The 20,251-nt window shown below is 49.9% G+C and overlaps 1 protein-coding gene across 4 annotated transcripts in view; it reads right to left on the bottom strand.

Annotated features, from left to right (window-relative positions):
* The window catches only part of CUX1 (cut like homeobox 1), a 468,245-nt gene that overhangs the window by 14,489 nt on the left and 433,505 nt on the right, over positions 1-20,251 (bottom strand). The window lies entirely within an intron of this gene.

Genomic DNA, 20,251 nt, shown 5'->3' with positions numbered 1-20,251 from the left:
GGAAAGGCATGATTGTATTTTGCAATGTGAGAAGGACATGAGATTTGCGTGAGGGGGTGGGGTGGAATTATATAGTTTGGATATTCATTCCTGTCCACATCTCATGTTGAAATGTAATCAAGCAAGGTGCAGTGGCTCTTGCCTATAATTCCAGCACTTTGGGAGGCTGAGGAGGGAGGATCACTGGAGCCCAGGAATTCGAGACCAGCCTGGGTAACATGGAAAAACCCTGTCTCTACACAAACAAACAAACAAACAAACAAAAAAACCCACACAAAAAATTAGCTGGGTGTGGTGGTGTAGCTGTAGTCCCAGCTACTAGGGAGGCTGAGATGGGAGGATCACCTGAGCCCAGGAGGCAGAGGTTGCAGTGAGCTGTGATCACACCACTGCACTCTTGCTTGGGTGACAGAGTGAGACCCTGTCTCAAAAAAAAAAAAAAAAGTAATTAATCCCCAGTGTTGGAAGTGGGGCCTGGTGGGAGGTGTTTGGGGGACAGGGCGGGTCCCTTGTGGCGCGGTGCTGTCTCTGAGATAGGGATCTGGTTGTTTAAGGAGCGTGGCACCTCCCCCACCCCCATTCTCTCTCTCTTCCTCCTGGCCTCGCCATGTCTCACACCTGCTCCCACTTCGCCTTCCACCATGAGTAAAGCCTCCAACGCCTCCCCAGAAGCCAAACCGACACCAGCGCCACGCTTCTGGTACAGCCTGCAGAACCATGAGCCAAAGAAACCCCTTTTCTTGATAAATTACACAGCCTCAGGTATTTCTCTATAGCAATGCAAGAACAGCTCATACAGAAAATCAGGGGTGGTGGACAGGTCCTGAGACAGTGCTGCTGTGAGGTGGCCAGAGCTTCAGGGGGTGATCCACAAAGGGGGTCCCACAAAGACCCTGAGAAGAAGCGGCAGGAGGCAGGGGAGACAGCAGGAGGATGCATGTGAAGGCACCAAGATGAGGCAGGAGGGTCAATGAATACGGAGGGTCAGGGGGTCAGAAGCTACAGAGAGGCTGAGCGAGGCGAAGGTGTTGTCGTCGAGGTGGTGGGGGCATGCAGGGCTGCAAGGCACAGCCCGATGGGCAGAAGTGGTGGAAGAGCAGTAACGTGTGCCCGAGAGGGGATCTTGAGAAGCATAGAGTGTGTGGAATGGACCATCTGCAACCCAGAAACCCAGGAGAGAGGGACAGATTTTGTTTAGGGGAGAGAGGGATGACAGGCGACGGGTGGATAAGTGAGCATAAGACAGGGAAAGGGGCTCAGGAAAGGAGTCTGTGGGGCAAGGGCCCAAGGCGGTCCCCTTCCCCTCAGGAAAGACTGGGACCTCATCCTCTGGGAGAACCCACAAAGACATCCTAGAGGGGGCACCTCACAGAGGGGAGGAGGGAATCAAAGCATCTTTAAGGTCAAGACTTCAGGAGGGCCCGGTGCGGTGGCTCACGGCTGGAATCCAGCACTTTGGGAGGCAGAGGTGGTAGCATCGCTGGAGCTCAGGTGTTTGAGACCAGCACGGGCAACATGGCAAAACGTCATCTCTACAGAAAAATACAAAACTTAGCCGGGCATCGTGGTGTGCACCTGTGGTCCCAGCTACTCAGGAGGCTAAGGCGGGAGGATCGCTTGAGTCCAGGAGTTCCAGGCTGCAGAGAGCTACGATTGCACCACTGCACTCTGGGCTGGGTGACAGAGCAAGACCCTGTCCCTCTCTGCACCATGCCCAAAAAAAGTCTAGGCATGATTTCTGACTGCAGAAGGATTAAATGCAGAGACTTATCATAGCGAGGCCAGCGGTGTTGTACCTACGGTTTTCCTGAAGGCGCGAGGGGCCCCTGTCTTTTTATTTTTTATTTCTTTTGAGACGGAGTTTCACTCGTCACCCAGGCTAGAGTGCAATGGTATGATCTCGGCTCTCTGCAACCTCTCTCTCCCAGGTTCAAGTGATTCTCCTGCCTCAGCCTCTCAAGCAGCTGGGATTACAGGCATGCACCACCATGCCTGGCTAATTTTTGTATTTTTAGTGGAGACAGAGTTTCGTCACGTTGGCCAGGCTGGTCTCGAACTCCTGACCTGAGGTGATCCACCCGCCTCAGCCTCCCAAAGTGCTGGGATTATAGGCATGAGCCACATGTCCGGCTGCCCCTGTCTTATTAAATCACTTGCAGGCCAGGTAGGAATGGTGGAGACGCTTGGTGCACATGGTATCTCTGCTAGGAGGACACTGAGGGGGCCAAGCTGCTGCCTCATCCACCCCTCCCTGCCTCTGCACCTGTAGATCCTGCAGGTAGCCTCAGGTGACCACTGAGCCCCCCCGCCCGGCTCCCCATGCCTGCAGGTGCTGGCCCCCACCCCTATGCAATGGGGTCTCCAGCAATGCCACCCTCTCCTGCAGCACCGGCTCTTGCCTTCTACATGCATGCAAGCATGTTCTCCTAGCAGGCATGTACACATGCACACACGCCCCTTCCCTTGACCCCACTCCGGCAAAACTCCTTGAAGAAGCTGTCTCTTCTCAAGCGTCTAATTCCGCTCCTCCAATTCCTCAAGCCTTTCCCATCAGACTCTGCCACCCCTCACGCTGACTGTCCTTGCCAAGGTCCCTAATGACCTCCGCACATTGCCACGTCCTTGTTTTTCAGCTCTCATCTGAGCTGCTGTGTTAGCAGCTAGTTTCCAGGTCACCGACCCTCCTGGGCCTCCTTCCCCGGCTGGCTGCTCTGCCCTGTTTCCCTGACTGGTCCTTGCCCTCCCTGCTAAGCTTCTTGCTGCTGCTGCACAGGGACCGTCCGCAGATGCCTCACTCTGCCCCCTCATCCGCTCTGGCCATGCGGGATGCCATTGACAAGCCAATGCCTCCCCAGTGTGGGACTCCAGTCCACGCCTCTCCTTGGATTTATCTTCTACTTGATTTTCTACTGGCATTTCAACCTTCACAAGTCTGAATTTCAGCCTGATCCCTTCCTCCCCAAGTCTGTACTCCCCAAGCCCAAGTGTGGACCCCTGTAGTCCAGCCTCGGGAGGTGACATCTGCAGGGATAGGCAGAGACCCCCTTCCCGGCCTGACCCAGCTCTCTGCGACCCTTCGGTGGCTCAGACCAAACCCCGGGAGGTAGCCTCACTCCTCTCCATCACTCCTGATGCTGAATCTGTCTTAAGTCTCTCTCTCTCTTTTTTTTTTTTTTGAAACGGAGTCTCACTCTGTCACCCAGGCTAGAGTGCAGTGGCATGATCTCAACTCACTGCAACCTCCACCTCTTGGGTTCAAGAGATTCTCCTGCCTCAGCCTCCCGAGCAGCTGGGACTACAAGCATGAACCACCACGCCTGGCTAATTTTTGTATTTTTAGTAGAGACAGGGTTTCACCATGTTGGTCAGGCTGGTCTTAAACTCCTGGCTTGAAGTGACCCACCCACCTCGGCCTCCCAAAGTGCTGGGATTACAGGCGTGAGCCACTGCCCCTGCCTTAAGTCTCATTTTTGGCTCTACTTTCAAAATATCTCCAGAATCCAGTCTCTTTTTACCACTGCTGCCACCTAGTCCAAGTCATGACCACCTCTCATTGCGATGATGGCATCAGCCTCCTCATTGGCCTCCCTCTGCAACCTATGATCTGGGCACCAAGCAGCAGCCAGAGAGAGCCTTTTAAAAAGTTGGTTGGGTGCAACTGTCTCATGCCTGTAATCCCAGGACTTTGGGAGGCTGAGGCAGGAAGATTGCTTGAGTCCAGGAGTTTGAGACCAGCCTGGGCAACATAGCCAGACTGTCGCTACAAAAAATTAAAATATTAGCCGTGTGTGGTGGTGCACGCCTGTCCCTGCTACTTGGGAGGCTGAGGCAGGAGGATTGCTTGAGCCCAGGAGGTCAAGGCTGCAGTGAGCGATGATTATGCCACTGCCATCTAGCCTGGGCAACAGAGTGAGACCCTGTCTCTTAAAAAAAATAGTGACCTTGTAGGGTGCAGTGGTTGCAAACAGCAGCCTCCTCAGTAAAGTACACAGTCTGTTTCTTTCTTTCTCTTTTTTTTTTTTTTTTGAGACAGATTTTTGCTCTTGTTGCCCAGGCTGGAGTATAGTGGTGTAATCTCGGCTCACTGCAACCTCTGCCTCCGGGGTTCAAGCAATTCTCCTGCCTCAGCCTCCCAAGTAGCTGGGATTACAGGCGCCCGCTACCATGCCCGGCTAATTTTTGTATTTTTAGTAGAGACAGGGTTTCTTCATGTTGGCCAGGCTGGTCTTGAACTCCTGACCTCAGGTGATCCACCCACCTTGGCCTCCCAAAGTGCTGGGATTATAGGCGTGAGCCACCACACCCGGCCACACAGTCTGTTTCTTACATGGGTTGCCCTAAGGAACGTTGGAGACAATTCTTTCCACAGGACATTTGTGTCTCTGACCTCGTGCTGTCTGTGGTCTAGGCACCAGGCAAGTATTCGGGGTGCCCTTGGAAAGCCCCAGGGTGTGACAGCCAGGGTTTATGTTGGCCAGGTCATTGTGTCTATCCGTACTAAGAGCAGAACCATGAGCGTGTGATTGAGGCCATATGCAGGGCCAAGTCTAAGTTCCCTGGCTGCCAGAAGATCCACAGCACAAAGCAGCGGGCCTTGACCAAGTTCAGTGTGGAAGAAATCGATCCCACATGGTGGCTGAGAAGCAGCTCATCTGGCATGGCTGGGGGCGTCAAACGCAGCCCCAGTTGTGGCCTCCTGGGTGAGCTTCTGAGGGCTTCCCCTGTGCTGACCCCTCCTTACTCACTCCTACCAATAAATCCTACTTCCTGTTTCCCCACCAGAGCCAGGACCCTCTGTTCAAACCCTCCAATGCCTCCCAGTTGACTCAGAGTAAAAACCAAAGCCTCAGCAATGGCTGACAAGGCCCCCATGCTCCGCCTCTCCTTGGTCTCTCTGACCTCATCGCCTCCCACTCTTCCTCCTGGTCACGGTGCTGCGGCCATGCTGGTTTCCAGAGACATTTGCACCACGAGACCTTTGAACTGGCAGTTCCCACTGCCTAGAACGTCCTTCCTTCTCACATCTGCAGGGCTCGTTCCCTCAGCTCTGCCAGTACTGTTTAGAAGTTAACTTCTGGGCTGGGCGCGATGGCTCACGCCTGTAATCCCAGCACTTTGGGAGGCCGAGGCGGGTGGATCACCTGAGGTCAGGAGTTTGAGACCAGCCTGGCCAAGACGGTGAAACCCCGTCTCTACTAAAAATACAAAAATTAGCCGGGTGCGGTGGTGGGCGCCTGTAATCCCAGCTACTTGGGAGGCTGAGGCAGGAGAATCACTTGAACCTGGGAGGCGGAGGTTGCAGTGAGCTGACATCACGCCACTGCATTCTAGCCTGGGTGACAGAGCAAGACTCCATCTCAAAAAAAAAAAAAAAAAAAAAGAAGTTAACTTCTGTCTGGGAATGGTGGCTCATGCCTGTAATCTCAGCACTTTGGGAGGCCGAGGCAGGCAGATCGCTTGAGGCCAGGAGTTCGAGACCAGCCCAGCCAATATGGTGAACCCCGTCTCTACTAAAAATACAAAAATTAGCCAGGCATGGTGATGCACACCTGTAATTCCAGCTACTCGGAAGGCTGAGGCAGGAGAATTGCTCGAACCCCGGAGGTGGAGGTTGCAGTGAGCTGAGATCGCACCACTGCACTCCAGCCTGGGTGACAGAGTGAGACCCTGTCTGAAACAAAAAGAGAAAAAGATAATAAATTAAACAGAGAAGTGAACTTCTTAGGGAGGCCTACCCTGACCACCCGATTTAAAACTTTAACCCCTTTCGGCTGGGCACGGTGGCTCACATCTGTAATCCCAGCACTATGGGAGGCTGAAGCGGGCAGATCACCTGAGGTCAGGAGTTCGAGACCAGAATGGACAACATGATGAAACTCCTGTCTCTACTAAAAATAACAAAAATTAGCTGGGCATGGCAGTGTGCACCTGTAGTCCCAGCTACTTGGGAGGCTGAGGCAGGAGAATTGCTTGAACCTGGGAGGAGGAGGTTGCAGTGAGCTGAAATTGTGTCACTGCACTCTAGCCTGGGCAACAGTGAGACTCCATCTCAAAAAAAAAAAAAAAAAAAAAAAGGCTAGGTGTGGTGGCTCGTACCTGTAATCCCAGTACTTTGGGATGCCAAGGCGAGTGGATCACTTGAGATCAGCAGTTTGAGACCAGCCTGGCCAATGTGGTGAAACCCCTGTCTCTACTAAAAATACAAAAATTAGCTGGACGTGGTGGCATGCACCTGTAATCCCAGCTACTTGGGAGGCTGAGGCAGGAGAATCGCCTGAACCTGGGAGGTGGAGGTTGCAGTGAGCCGAGATCACTCCACTGCACTCCAGCCTGAGCAACAGAGTAAGACTTCATCTCCAAAAAAAAAAAAAAAAAGTTTAACCCTTTTCACTTGGTCTTCCCATCCTCCTTATAACATTGATCGCCTTCGAAGCAACTATCTCATTCACTTATTTATTACGTCTACTGTCTGTCCCTCCCACAAGAAGGTGAGCTCCTGGTTTGCCCTGTAATAACCCCAGCGTGTAAGGCAGCGGCCCACGGTCAGCCTTCGGTATGTATTAGCTCACGGGCGAGTGGATACTACCCCGCGGCAAGCATCTGTTTCCTCAGTTGGAAAGTTGCACCGGGATTCCCACAGCTGCAGGGTCTCCGAGGCTGGGGCACAGCTGGCCCTCTTTGCAATCCGTCTGATGTAAGCATCTACCACGGCTCAGTCCCACCCCATCACAGCCAAACCCAGAGGCCATGTGTGTTAGAGGAGACGAAAGACCTCAGGAGATGGGGCCTGGCCACGGGCAGCAAGACCCTGGCAGGGCCAGCCAGTCCTCTGCTGCTTCCACTGCCAGTAACTGCATAGGCCTCACTTGGATCCTTCCAGGCTCTGCCCTGCCACTGGGTGCTGGGTGAGTGGTTTCCAGGTCTTCTCACTGGGTCCTCTCAGTAACCCTGTGAGTTATCCATCCATCCATCCATCCATGATGGAGTCTTGCTTTGTCGCCCAGGCTGGAGTGCAGTGGAGGTATCACGGCTCACTACAACCTCTGCCTCCTGGGTTCAAGCGATTCTCCTGCCTCAGCCTCCTGAGTGGCTACAGGTGCCTGCCACCACGCCTGGCTAATTTTTTTGTCTTTTTAGTAGAGACAGGGTTTCACCATGTTAGCCAGGATGGTCTCAATCTCTTGAACTCGTGATCCACCCGCCTCGGCTCCCAAAGTGCTGGGATTACAGGCATGAGCCACCTACCTCTTATTTTTTCAATTGGAGACAGGGTCTCACTCTGTCACCCAGGCCGGAGGGCAGTGGTGCAATTATAGCTCACTGCAGCCTTGAGCTCCTGGGCTCAAGCGATCCTTCAGCCTCCCAAGTAGCTGGGACTACAGGCATGTGCCAGCACATCCGGCGAATTTTAAACATTTTTGTAGAGATGGGGTCTTGCTATGTGTCCCAGGGTGGGTCTTGAACTCCCGGCCTCAAGTGATCCTCCTGCCTTGGCTTCCCAAAGCCTTGGGATTACAGGTGTGAGCCATCATGCCCGACCGAGTTTGGCTTTTTATATCCCTTTTACAGAGACAGAAACAGAAGCACTAGGAAGTTAAACTCATTTATTCTTTCAAAGATTTCCTGAGCATCGACTTAAGACTTGCTCACGGTCATCAGCCACTAAGAGACGCTGCTGGGATCCTGATACAGCCAGTGTCTCCTGACCACAGAGACACTGACGCCTCCCTGAACAATCGGAGGGTTGTCCTCAAATCCCGCTCCCTGGAGGCCACACCACTGCCCCAAATGGGAAGCTCTGCTATTACTTATCCATACTTGATTCTGCTTGAAAAAAAAAAAAAAGGGCTCTTCGTATTGGTATTATTTATTTTTTATTTTTTTGAGCCAGAGTCTCACTCTGTTGCCCAGGCTGGAGTGCAGTGGCGCAATCTTGGCTCACTGCAACCTCCGCCTCCTGGGTTCAAGTGATTCTCCTGCCTCAGCCTCCTGAGTAGCTGGGATTACAGACATGTGCCATCATGCCTGGCTAATTTTTGTATTTTTAGTAGAGATGGGGTTTCATCATGTTGGCCAGGCTGGTCTCAAACTCCTGACCTCAGGTGATCTGTCCACCTCAGCCTCCCAAAGTGCTGGGATTACAGGCGTGACCCATCATGCTCGACCAGGGCCCTTCCTGTTGGTATTCTAAGAGTCTGAACTTCTTGGAAAAGACAGGAACTTCAGCAATGCCTGCCTAAGGCTGGGCCCAGGCTATGTCTCCCCTGTCTGTGGAGGCCGGTCACTCCACACTGTATGAGTCGGTTGCTAAGCAACGGCCCACTGGCCAGGAGCCCGGGCAACATCACGGTAGCTCTGTGGAGCCCTCCCAGTTCCCTGGTTGGGTCCGTACATGCAGGCCCAGGCCTCTGTCACCTCACAGGAATCAGTGATGAGCTGAAGTAGACACCAGCAAGCTGTGTGCCCCCAAAGCTGGCATGTTAGGACCGTGGAGAGGAGCAGCATGCCCCCAGGCAGCCACTCAGAGGGACTTTGTAACAGAAGCACACAGGACCATTGCAGACAATTCAAGTGCTCTAATATATCTCATCATCACGTCGCGCCACCCTGTCTACCTGCAATTGTGTTTCTTCAGAGCATCAAATAAGGAACGCGGCTGGGTATGGTGGCTCACGCCTGTAATCCCAGCACTTTGGGAGGCTGAGGCAGGCAGATCACTTGAACTCAGGAGTTCAAGATCAGCCTGGCCAACATGGTGAAACCCCATCTCTACTAAAAATACAAAAAAAAAAAAAAAAAAAAAAGCCAGGTGTGGTGGCGGGCACCTATAATCCCAGCTACTTGGGAGGCTGAGGCAGGAGAATCGCCTGAACCCAGGCGGTGGAGGTTGCAGCGAGCCGAGATTGTACCATTGCACTCCAGCCTGGGTGACAGAGCCAGACTCCATCTTAAAAACAAAACGAAACGAAACAAATAACAAATAAGGGGCCGGGCGCGGTGGCTCACGCCTGTAATCCCAGCACTTTGGGAGGCCAAGGTGGGCAGATCACTTGAGGTCAGGAGTTTGAGACCAGCCTGGCCAACATGGTAAAACCCCGTCTCTACTGAAAATACTAAAAATTAGCTGGGCGTCGTGGCGCACACCTCTAAGCCCAGTTACTCGGGAGGCTGAGGCAGGAGAATTGCTTGAACTCAGGAGACAGAGGTTGCAGTGAGCCGAGATCGCACCACTAAACTCCAGCCTAGGCAAGAGAGACAGGTTCTGTCTCAAACAAAAACAAAAGCAAGGAACAAGGTTCTGTTCAGACCCACTTAACTGCAGGGACGGGAGAAAGGTCAAGGCTGAACCATTTGCCTGGAATGGAGGCATCACCCAATTGCAGTCAGAACATGAAATCTCACTCTTTTTCTGCCTCTGAAGCTGGCCCTGCAAAACCAGGTGCAACTGCAGTTTTGCTTAACTAAATCTCACTTTAGAAGCACATGGGGAGGCTGGGCACAGTGGCTCACTCCTATAATCCCAGTACTTTGGGAGAACCAGGTGGGTGGATCTTCTGAGCTCAGGAGTTCAAGACCAGCCTGGGCAACATGGTGAAACCCCTTCTCTGCAAAAAATTAGCCAGGCGTGGTGGTGCACACCTGTGGTCCCAGCTACTTGGGAGGCTGAGATGGGAGGGTTGCTTAAGCCTGGGAGGAGGAGGTGGTGACAGACTGAGATCCTGTCTCAACTTTCTGAGGAAAAAGACTTTGAGCTAAGTGTTCCTTTTTTTTTTTTTTTTTTCAAGATTTAGGGTCTTGCTGTGTTGCCCAGGCTGGAGTGCAGTGGTGCCATCATAGCTCACTGCAGCGTTGAACTCCTGGGCAGAAGTGATCCTCCCACCTCAGCCTCCAGAGTAGCTAGGACTACAGGCACATGCCACCATGCCCAACTAATTTTTTATTTTTTGTAGAGATGGGGTCTCACTATGTTGCCCAGGCTGGTCTCAAACTCCTGGGCTCAAGCAATCCTCCTGACTTGACCTCCTCCCAAAGTGCTGGGCCTACAGGAGTTACAGGAATGAGCCACTGTGCCCAACTGTTCTTTCTTCCTTCCTTTCCTTCCTTCCTTTCTCTTTCTTTCTTTCTTTTTTTTTTTAACATTTCTTATTTTAATTTAGTTAGCAGATCATGAAATACATAGGGGCATACCTAAACTAGCAAACAGAAAAATTAACCACGTTAGACTTCAGTCTGTCAAATACCAAACTGGCAGAGTTCTTAGGGTTATTTTTTTGTTTGTTTGTTTTATTGAGACTGAGTTTCGCTCTATCGCCCAGGCCGGAGTGCAGTGGCGCAATCTCGGCTCACCGTAACCTCCGCCTCCCAGGTTCAAGCAATTCTCCTGCCTCAGCCTCCCAAGTAGCTGGGATTACAGGCACCCACCACCATGCCTGGTTAATTTTTGTATTTTTAGTAGAGACGGGGTTTCACCATGTTGGCCAGGCTGGTCTTGAACTCCTGACCTCAAGTGATCCACCTGCCTCGGCCTCCCAAAGTGCTGGGATTACAGGCGTGAGCCACTGCGCCGGGCCAGCTCTTAGGGTTTTATGCAGGCCTCTCCTATCTGAGGGGACCAGCATTTTGGGCAACTCTAGAGACACCCCCGGCCCTAAGTGACTGCATCAGACACGGGGCTGCCAAGGGCACCTGGCACTGGGGGGTGTCTCCATCCCATACTCTGGGTTCTCCCACTGGAGGGAGGATTGAATCCAGTTGAATTCGGAGAGGGGCTTACGATTCTGTATCACATGTGGACATTTCACAATCTGAAATCTCCAAATTAATACGCGACCAAGTCATCCCCCACTTCCACCAGACACACGTCGGCCTGGCAGACAGCTCTTTTCCAACCCAAGACGAGTAACAGCCTCTGAGTCACAACTGCGCGGAGAAGCCTAACAGCCACCTCTGCAGAGCTCTCCCCCCACGTCCAGCCCGAGCGCCATCTGGAAAGACTCTTCTCAGTAGCCCCGTCATTCCAGAGACCCGCAAGCCACTGTCCCACTCGCAAGCATTAACTGGTGCCTTTCACTTGTCTTTCTGTTACATCAGGAGTCAGGGGCACAGTGAGACCCCCACAGAGAAGGTTGAGGCCACGCCACTGACCAGCTGCAGGCCACACGGCAGAGGAGACTGGCCGTAGTCCTGGTCGCCCAAGTGCCATCGATTGGGGCTGCCACCACCAGCCCAGTGCCGCACCAGCACTGGCCACCATTCCTGGTTCCCCACAGCAAGCCTATATGACAGGCGATGGTGTCTCCATTTTACAGACAAGGAAGCGGACGCCAGGGAGGGTAAGGGCTTGGTTCAAGGGTAGGCAAACAGTGCTGGTGACAACAGCAAGTAGGAACGCAGGCCCTGGCGAAGCCCTTCCTGTGAACCGGATGCAGATTGACAGAGCAGTGCCCGAGATCCCCATGTATCCTAGAACCACACGGTTTTCTGTGTGCCCGGAAGCCACACGCCCGAGGACCTGTGGACAGGTGCAAAGAGGACGACCTCGGGAACGGCGATTCTTGAGGTGCCCTTTGGACCTCGAATGACAGTGTTTGCTGCTCGTCCTCAGGCCAGAGCACTTTAAATAAAAACAACCCACACATCCTTGTGTTTGTATAAAAGATATTTACTTCAATTATCACACCTAGGGTGCTAGTGAATAATAATACATGGTGTGAGTCTCATACAGTGATATTGCTTCTCCGTATTATATAGGGACCGTTGTACAGTGCTGAGAACAAACATCGTATGGCTAACCAGACAGAGGGACAACACCAAGGGGCCGACGGGTGCCTCCCCCACCCCCACGCCAGCCAGGTCAACTTTGACTCTTAATGTAGAAAAACAAATAGCAAGAAATAAAATGTTACCAGAGAGATGTCACACAGCAACACACCAGAGGCATCTCAAAGCGATTTGTACAAAAAAAAAAAAAAAAAAGACGACTTTTTTTTTTTCCTTTTTTCTTTTTTGGTCAATTGGGTCTCTGTGAGGATTGGAGAAAAAAATCTGTGATTGTGAGGATGAACCAATAAGCTCTAGAAAGATCTAAGACTTGGTGCGTTACAGAAAATATAAAATACTGCTAAAATGTAAGACGTGACAAAACGCTGGAGTGGGGGTGGGGTGGGGGGAGCTGAGCTTATAGTTTTCCGGAAGATTCCGCCACCCTGTGAGTGCGTCTTGTGCTGTTAGTAGTCTGGACAGGAGCGTGGTGCTACCCGCTCTCAAGGCAAGCAGCAAAGAGTTATTGCACAAACGCAAAGAACTAGGTCTCTTATTCAATGCAAAGGGATGTGGGGAAAACCACCTTCTTTTTACCCCCACTTTTATTTTATAACAATGTTTTAAGAATTTTGGGTGAATTCTCACATCTCCAGAATACATGGGATTTTTTTTTTCCAAGAGGTCTCAGATGGGGGTACGTGAGATGCCCGTTTTCTCAAGGGAAGAGGCAGAAGATGGTTTGAGAGAGAGAAATGCATAGACTAATTAGAGAAAAATGAAAAAAAAAAAGGCTTCTGGGGAGATGGGGACCATTGTTTCGGTGGAGGGTTTCTTTCAAAGAGAGAACAAAATCAGGGCCCCCAGCAATCTTGGAGAAGGGGAGGTGATGATATGGAAAGAGATGCTCTTCCCAGCCTACCTTGGGGTGAGCAGGGCCCTTGCCTTGGCCTGGGATAAGTTTCCTTCTGCTGGGCCCACGGGATCGAGGCAGGGCGCCTCACCTTCACACCCGATTGGCAACAACTGGGTGTCCTGCTGGCTGAGCTTGGGGCCACAGCAAGCAATCTCCACACCCAACCTTCCTCCACATTGAACCACCTATAGGGGAAAGGGGCCCTCTGCCTATGATCTCCTAGGTGAGCCCTCAAGCCACAGCCTGGTACTACAAAACACTGTTGCTTTGAAAGATGGTTTTGACCAACTTTGTACGCAAGAAAAACAACAACAACAAAAAACCAACCAAAACGTATCAACCCGTGCGGGCCTTGCAAGAAATCACTCTCTCGCTTGGAGGTAAAGTCTTGGCCAGGCCACCGCGCCCTCTCTGACCACGGCTCGCCGAAACTTCATGAACCCAGAAGTCTTACCAGAGGCTCTAGGAGGCTTTGGGGAACTGAACTTGGCTTTGCTAAGATTCCTCTGAAGCTCCTCAAGCGAGCATTCTTCGACTCAGCAACTCCCTCACACGTTGGTAAATTTTTTTGTTCATAAACACTCTCATTTAAAAAGTTAGACACATAGAGACCACCAGTTTTTGAGTGGCTACTCTGGAGACAGGTGTTTGATTTTGCTGGGGAAACCCCCTCTGCCCCCCAGTCAATCCCCCAGACGCCTTGGTTCTCTGGGGGAGTAGGGGAGGAGAGGAAGGCAGAGGATAGTAACCACTAGAGTGACAGCAAAAAGCATTTATGACAACAAAACACAAAATAACAATACACTCCTGATAAGTACTTAAATGATTAACCTAATAATAAATAGAAGAGGATAGAAATAATTTTTTTTTTTCTCAAGGAAACATCCTTTTATAATCACCCTCACGCACGCCGGCAGGTCAGTAGCAGTCAGTCCATTTCAACAAGACAAGATTAAGTGCTGGAAGGGATGGCTGTGGCCTCAGACACTGGGGAAGGGTCTCAGCTTCTGAATCACGGACACTCCCTATCCTGCCTCGTCAGGCCAGCGGCTCCGGCCAGAGCCCGCGGGCCCTGCACGCCCAGCACAGTGGTCACCAAGAGGCAGGCTGGGAGACTGGAGGGAGTCGGGGAGGCCTGTTTTCCCTTCGGTTCATGAACAAACGGAACTACAGTGAACAAACTCATTCATAACCTGAATCGTCCTGGTCTAAAGCTTACTTTGAGTTCATTTGGTGTGCAATACGTTATTTTTTTAAAATGAAGAAAAATGATTTCAATTGCACAGAGCTTTTACACATAGTCATCTATTTAAGTGCTTTCTGTTTAAAGCAAACTACAAAAAATAATAATTAAAAAGAAGAAGGAAAAGGGGGGAAAAAAGAATTATAAAACAAAAGCAGCTCCGTGCCACTTCAATGTGTCTTGCTGAATGGTCTCTTGTTTCACCAGCAGAAGTCCCAATGCTTCCGTACACACTGTGCTTCTGATTAATTTCCATAGGGATGTAGCCGTGACATTGGGATATAAGGCACCTTTTCTTTCTGATTACAGAAAGCTTGATACATAGCATATAGCATATTTTGTGGTAGAAATTAAAGCGTAAACACTACAGAAATTACAGTAACGCAGACTAATGCTTTCTTAACGTTATCGGGTAAACTAAAAGGATTCATGAAAAGCAACTCAAAGGCATCTTAAGAGTTTAAGAACGGGGGCATGGGGGAAGTGCACATTTATGCATAGCCAAATGTCTTTCTCTTGCCAGCCTTTTTTTTTTTTTTTTTGTCTTTTTTTTTTTCGGGATTTTTCGCCTACAATGCCCAACTTTTAAAGTTAGCATTTTGGAGGAGACTAGGCGCTTTGGAAATGTCTTGTTAAAGCTAAATGTCACTTCATCCAAAAATGAAAACTCGAGATGATGCCACGGATGGCATGGACACGGTTATCTTTGGAGGGAAGGTGGTGGTGGGAGAGGCCTGGGCAGGAGGAGGCAGTTTTTGGAAGTCGGGCAGACAGGCGGAAATCGCATTTCCTTCTATTCCCCTGACCAGGGTGGTGAGGAGCACAGGCCGCCGGGGCCTCTGGGATTGGGAAGACTGGGCTGGGGGGCCGGGAGTAGGGCTGGGGCTTGTTTTACACTCTGCCCCCCACACCCCCTCCTCTTCCGTCCTGATTAAGCCCAAGGGTTGTGGACTTAACTTTCAGCCCATCTCTAAGGGTTTCACAGACTGGATCTTTCTAAACTTTATTGGGTACCTGCTTCCCCTTTTCCCTGGTAGTTTTCATCTACAAAAAGTCAAAACCTGATCGAAATAGAAATAAGATCATCAAATTGGACCATTCTCTTAGCGTTCGAGTGTGCCGGCCAGACTGGCATTCAGTACACGCTGAGATCCAACAACATCACACTGGCCTCAGGTCACCACCTTGCCACTCAGGGCACAAGCCCTGCCCTTGTGGTCACAAAGGCTTCCCTAATGTCGTCGATGCCCAGGTGAAACCACAGAAGCACTGAGGGATTTCTAAATGTGAGCTTTGGCTGGTCAATGCCCAAGCACAGGATGCTGTCCCCATCCTTAGGTTCTTACTTGCAAACTGTCTCCAGCAGGGGAACACTTTGGCCCCCACAGTGGACAGACCCACCTCCAACCAGCAGCCCCAGGAGCTGATTTTCTTCGGTGCTGGATGGGAACTGGCATATTCTTTTGGGATAAGAGGGTGATGCCACTGTGGACGGGGCGTGTAGGCTGGAGGAAGCTATCTATCCTTTTCCGTCTTTGAGATGTTTGATGTTTGCAAAGGAGTGTTCGCAGTGACGCTAAAACCATGCCAGAGACAAGAGACACCCAAGAGCTACAGCGTTCCCCAAAGCCAGCTGGGAACTTTGGGGCAGTCCGGGACAAGGATAATGGCCATGATGGATCTTAACAGCTGAGCAGGACTGGACAGAAAGGAAGGCGGACCAAAGACAAGACCCTCGGAGGCCCGAGACCACGCCCTGCCTGCAAAAGAAACAGCTGCTGGAGCTTTGGGAACAGGTGGAAGGGAAACATCCGTGTGCCTTGCAGAGCACAGCTGTTTGTCCGTGTTGCGCTCACAAAAGGAGAGACACACAAAGCCGGCCCACCAGGCAGAGGGATGTTCGTGTCTGCTGCGCTGGCAGCTTTTCTGCTCTCTCCAGCCCACGTGCCTCACAGTTCTGTGGGGTGTGGTTCTGGGTGACATCAGATGGAGAACACAGGTTAGTGAGGTAGAAGGGACAATGAGGAGTGTGAAGAAGAGGGAGGACATCTGGGGAGGGACAGGGCCCCCCACCGGCAGCACAGGAGCCAAACTTCCAGCCTAAAGTACCACAGCAAATAGCCCAGCACGCCCACCGCTCATGCCCCGTGTTGCTACATCTCGCCCTGTACAGCTGGCTTGTCGGCCTTGGGATGAGTAAGGTCTATGGGCTTTTGTTTTTACTGGTCTGCCAAGAAGCGCCTGTCATACTGCATTTAAGGCAAAGGCTGTCGCCCCTCAGTTCAAAATCTCTCTGCTTTTGTGTGACTCCCAGAAGGACATGCGTCTGTTCCCCTGGCTCTGCTATTTTTCAGTAAGATTTGCTTTGCTAAAATCAGAGGAATGAAAAACATTGCATAGAATGTCAACAGAGTTCATTGATCACCCTTGCATCAAAGGACATGCATGCAGGAGGAACAAAGTCATCCAGTCCAACCTTAGTCGGGAAGGCACCTGCCCGTGAGAGAGCTCACCTGGGGACTCCTGTTCCTCTCTCTTTTTAGGGCCTGGCTGTGGCATAATCTTAAAGTAGTCAGCCGAGGCCCACAGCGATCTCTTTGCAGCCTGTGTAAACTGGTCATGAGCTGCACGCCTGATGCTGGCCCTGGCCAAGGAGGGAGATGGGGTATGAGAGCTGGCCACCTGGGCTTGGGCGGTGGCCAGAAAGGAATATTTAACCCAGAGCTCTGCTGCACTCTGGGCCCGGACCGCCAACCAGCAGACCTGAACGTCCACATCAGACAGGATGGTTTTTCAAAGGGAAGAAGACAAAGATGGCGACAGGAAGGAAACTGAGCAGGGAGGTATTTGTACTTTGGAGGTACAAGGGATCTATCCCAGGGAGGCTGTCGACTGGTATCTTTTGCCTCAATTACTTGCACAAAGTAGCAGGTTTTGATGGTGGGTCCCTGTGAGCCACGATCCTGGCATTTCTCAGAGAGTTCTCCCACGCATGCATCCCTGGGCTGTCACCCCGATCCTGTCCCAGGAGACGCTTAGAAGCTGCCTCATGCCAAGATCTAAGATCGTCTAGAAGAATCCAGTTGAGCTAAGCTCCATGGCTCTGATAACCCTTTCTAAAGAGAGGTCTGGTGAGCAGAAACCACAGATGTCTTCACTGATACCGAAGTTCAAGAGGAGGTTACCAGGGAGCTCGGGGGTTGGGGAGGAGGACAGAAGACTCCTCTGGGGTGGAAGTGAGTTGGGCACAGGTCTAGGACAGAACTCACACACCTGCCATCTCGGCTATCACAAGGGAGCTTGGGCCGGAACTCCGGGTCAAGAGGCTAAATGCAAACACTGATTTTACGCCGAGCCTCTGCTTAGCCAGCTAAGTTAATGGCAAAAGCCTTAAGTTATGAACAATGCCTCCAATTAACAAAAAGAAGCCATTTAAAATGGCATAATGGAGCTTGTAATTAAGTGTTAGTGTTTTATATGGAACCGTTTCCCCCAGGGGAGAGGTACAAATCAGCTTTTTAAACTCATAGAGCGTGAAGAGGAAGGGGGTCGGCTGCCTGTGGGGGCCACTGCTTGGAATGCCAGCCTGCTGAAGGGGAGCCATGCCGAGGGGACACTGTTCAAGGCACTTGAATACTGCTTAGCAAGATGAGAGACTGACCCTTAGACTCCAACTGAGGGGCCCAACCAGGAGGGGGTGCTCCCCTGGCCACGGATTGCTGTATTATTTTAGTGGCAGCTCTTGGAAGTATTACAGACAGTGCTAGCTTCACATCAAAGATCTAAGGTTAGGATCTCTATTTTTTTTTAAAAAAATAAATAATAGAGGAAAAAAAATACACAGAACTGCAAGCAAAATTTAACCAACTGATTGTATCTGGCACCAGATGTAAGTCTGGCAAAAAAGACAGAATGGGAACCAACAGTAACCTAGTTAAAAATCTAAGAAGTAAAAACAGAAAAGAGAAAACAACACATATGACTAAATTGCTTGGGAGGGTCAAAATGACTGCATTTTAGACTGTTACTGTTTGGCCACTAGAATGGACAAATCTGTATTTGTCAATTTCCTCAGATTTAACACCTTTGTAAATAACAGTCATGCCTTTAAAACTAAACCCTAGCCTACTATTTCCTGTTAACTTCTTTTCATTCTTATGAAAATTAGACGATATTTAAAGGTTCATCACACATGATGACAAAAGTCCCTTGAGGGTTTTGTGGAGAGGACACCACAGTCGTCAGGGCTCTGCCACTCACTGTCCTAAGGGTCACCGATGTGAACTCACTCTTCTCAATGCACCTGAATCGAGCTAGATGTTGACCCGTGTCCCCTTAAGCTCCTCTAATTTTGAATTCTCTTCTCCCTGAACTGGATTTCAAGTTCAGAAATGATACCCCCAACAAAAGACAAACGAACAGCCTGCCTCCCAGCCCCCTAGAGCCTTCTGAAAACTTCTTATTCATGAAAAGGCATTGTCTTTAGTGTAGTGACTCTCGAAATTTGTGAAAACGTGAACTAAGTGCTGCAGCTGCAGGTTAAAAGACTGTAAATGAAATAATCTCTAAAACATCATGCAAGAAACGTGGTTTCACAACTTACAGTCAAAGTCCTACAAGTTAATTAACAAGCACACGGAGGTGGAACAGCCAGAGCATACCTTTAAAATTATAACTCCCTCCCACCCCCCAAATAAAAAAAAAGTAATATTAATTAAACTTAAGAAATAATGAATGCACCATTAAAATGTCATCCAAAGATGTTGACCTAAGACAAAGGTTTCAATGATACACAATACGGTCAAAAAGTTTTCAATCAGTAATATACAGTATGACAACTACATCTTGTAAATTATACCCAATACTGCCGGCAGTCTATCCCTCTAAAGAATATTTGCCCCTTTCATCCCTTCCTAACAATCAGATAATAAAATACAGCACCTATAAATAAGCAAAAAAAAATATATATATATACCGAAATCATCTATTGTTAGTTTAAAGATATGGCAATAAAGAAGTCTAAATTAGCAAACTTGTAGAAGCCGTAACTGATAAAACAGCTTATTGAAAAAGGTGGCAGTAATGCACTCTACGTGTGCACAGGTACTTAAGAAAATACACAGACGTATAAAATTGCACACACGCACACGCACGCACACTCTCACCCGCCTCTATTCTCACGCATATACACATAGACAAGGGAGGAATCAGAGACAAGTTAGACTTTCAGTTTGTACTTAGACTGCCCTAAAACTGTGCATAAAAAGAACTAAGAGGCGAAATGAAAGAAGGGCAAATGGTAGGTTTGGAAGTTGAAGAGCATCCACGTTTTGGTGTGAGTTTGGGCCATTTCTACAGGGATGGGAGTGGGGAGCCCAGAATGCCACGTTCTCTCTCCTGCAGAGAAAGGAAGTTTCCCACGAGTTCATCAGGGTCATCAGTGCTTGCGGTGGGAAGAAAAAGGGAAAGAAGAGAGAGAGTGCGCGTGTAAGCCCTGCCCAGGCCTGGGGAGTGTCTTCCCCTGGGAGGGCTCAGTTCATCAGGTGTCCAGGAGAGTGGTGTGAGGTGAGGTGCCTTCTGTGCCAGAGAGAGATCCGTAGACTGCTATCTACTTGGGGATGGGCCCGTCTGGCCCTGGAACTGCCTGCTGTGCTCGCCCGGACTACTCTCTCCTTTCTTTCAATGCTTGCACACGTGCAGACGCACAGACAGATTGAGACACCATAAATTAAACAAAATTAGCAGGTACATGCTACAGTTCTAACTTGTCTCCTAAACCTCCAAGATATGAGGTCTGATCAGCGTGCTCTGCGGTTAGAGGTTAAAAAGCAGATTATAAAATACCTAGATTCGGATCTTTTCTTTTTTTTTTCTTTTTTTTTCTTTTTTTTTTTTTGTCCTGATTTGGCCTAGAATGGAGTGTATTAAACAAACCCTGGTCTGCAAAACCCAGGGTCAGTTAAAGCTATACATCAATGTGCACTACATGTCAGGATTCTATTCACGTACAAGAAAACACTATGTCAGCTACCACAAAATCAGAGTTTCCTGATGTGACGTTTTCTTTTTGTTAAAAAATATGTGGAGTAAATGTGTTTTATTTTAATTCAAAGTTTCAAACGAGAAGATTCTTTTCTTGAAAATATTTAGGAATCCAAACTAGTGTGTTTAGAGTCGTTTTGACTGTGCAATCTCTTAGTGGCAACTGAACAGCTACAAAAACTTTCTTTTTTAATTTTTCTGAAAAATCCCACCCCCCCCCCTTTTATTTTTTCCTGGTTTAAGAAGATAATAGTGTATTATCGCTCTGAAGCCATTAGATGGCAGATAAA

This window comes from Pan troglodytes, chromosome 6, assembly GCF_028858775.2.
Source record: "Pan troglodytes isolate AG18354 chromosome 6, NHGRI_mPanTro3-v2.0_pri, whole genome shotgun sequence".
Taxonomy (NCBI): domain Eukaryota; kingdom Metazoa; phylum Chordata; class Mammalia; order Primates; family Hominidae; genus Pan; species Pan troglodytes.
The sequence above is the reverse complement of the archived record's forward strand: the minus strand, read 5'-3'. Positions and strand labels throughout refer to the sequence as shown.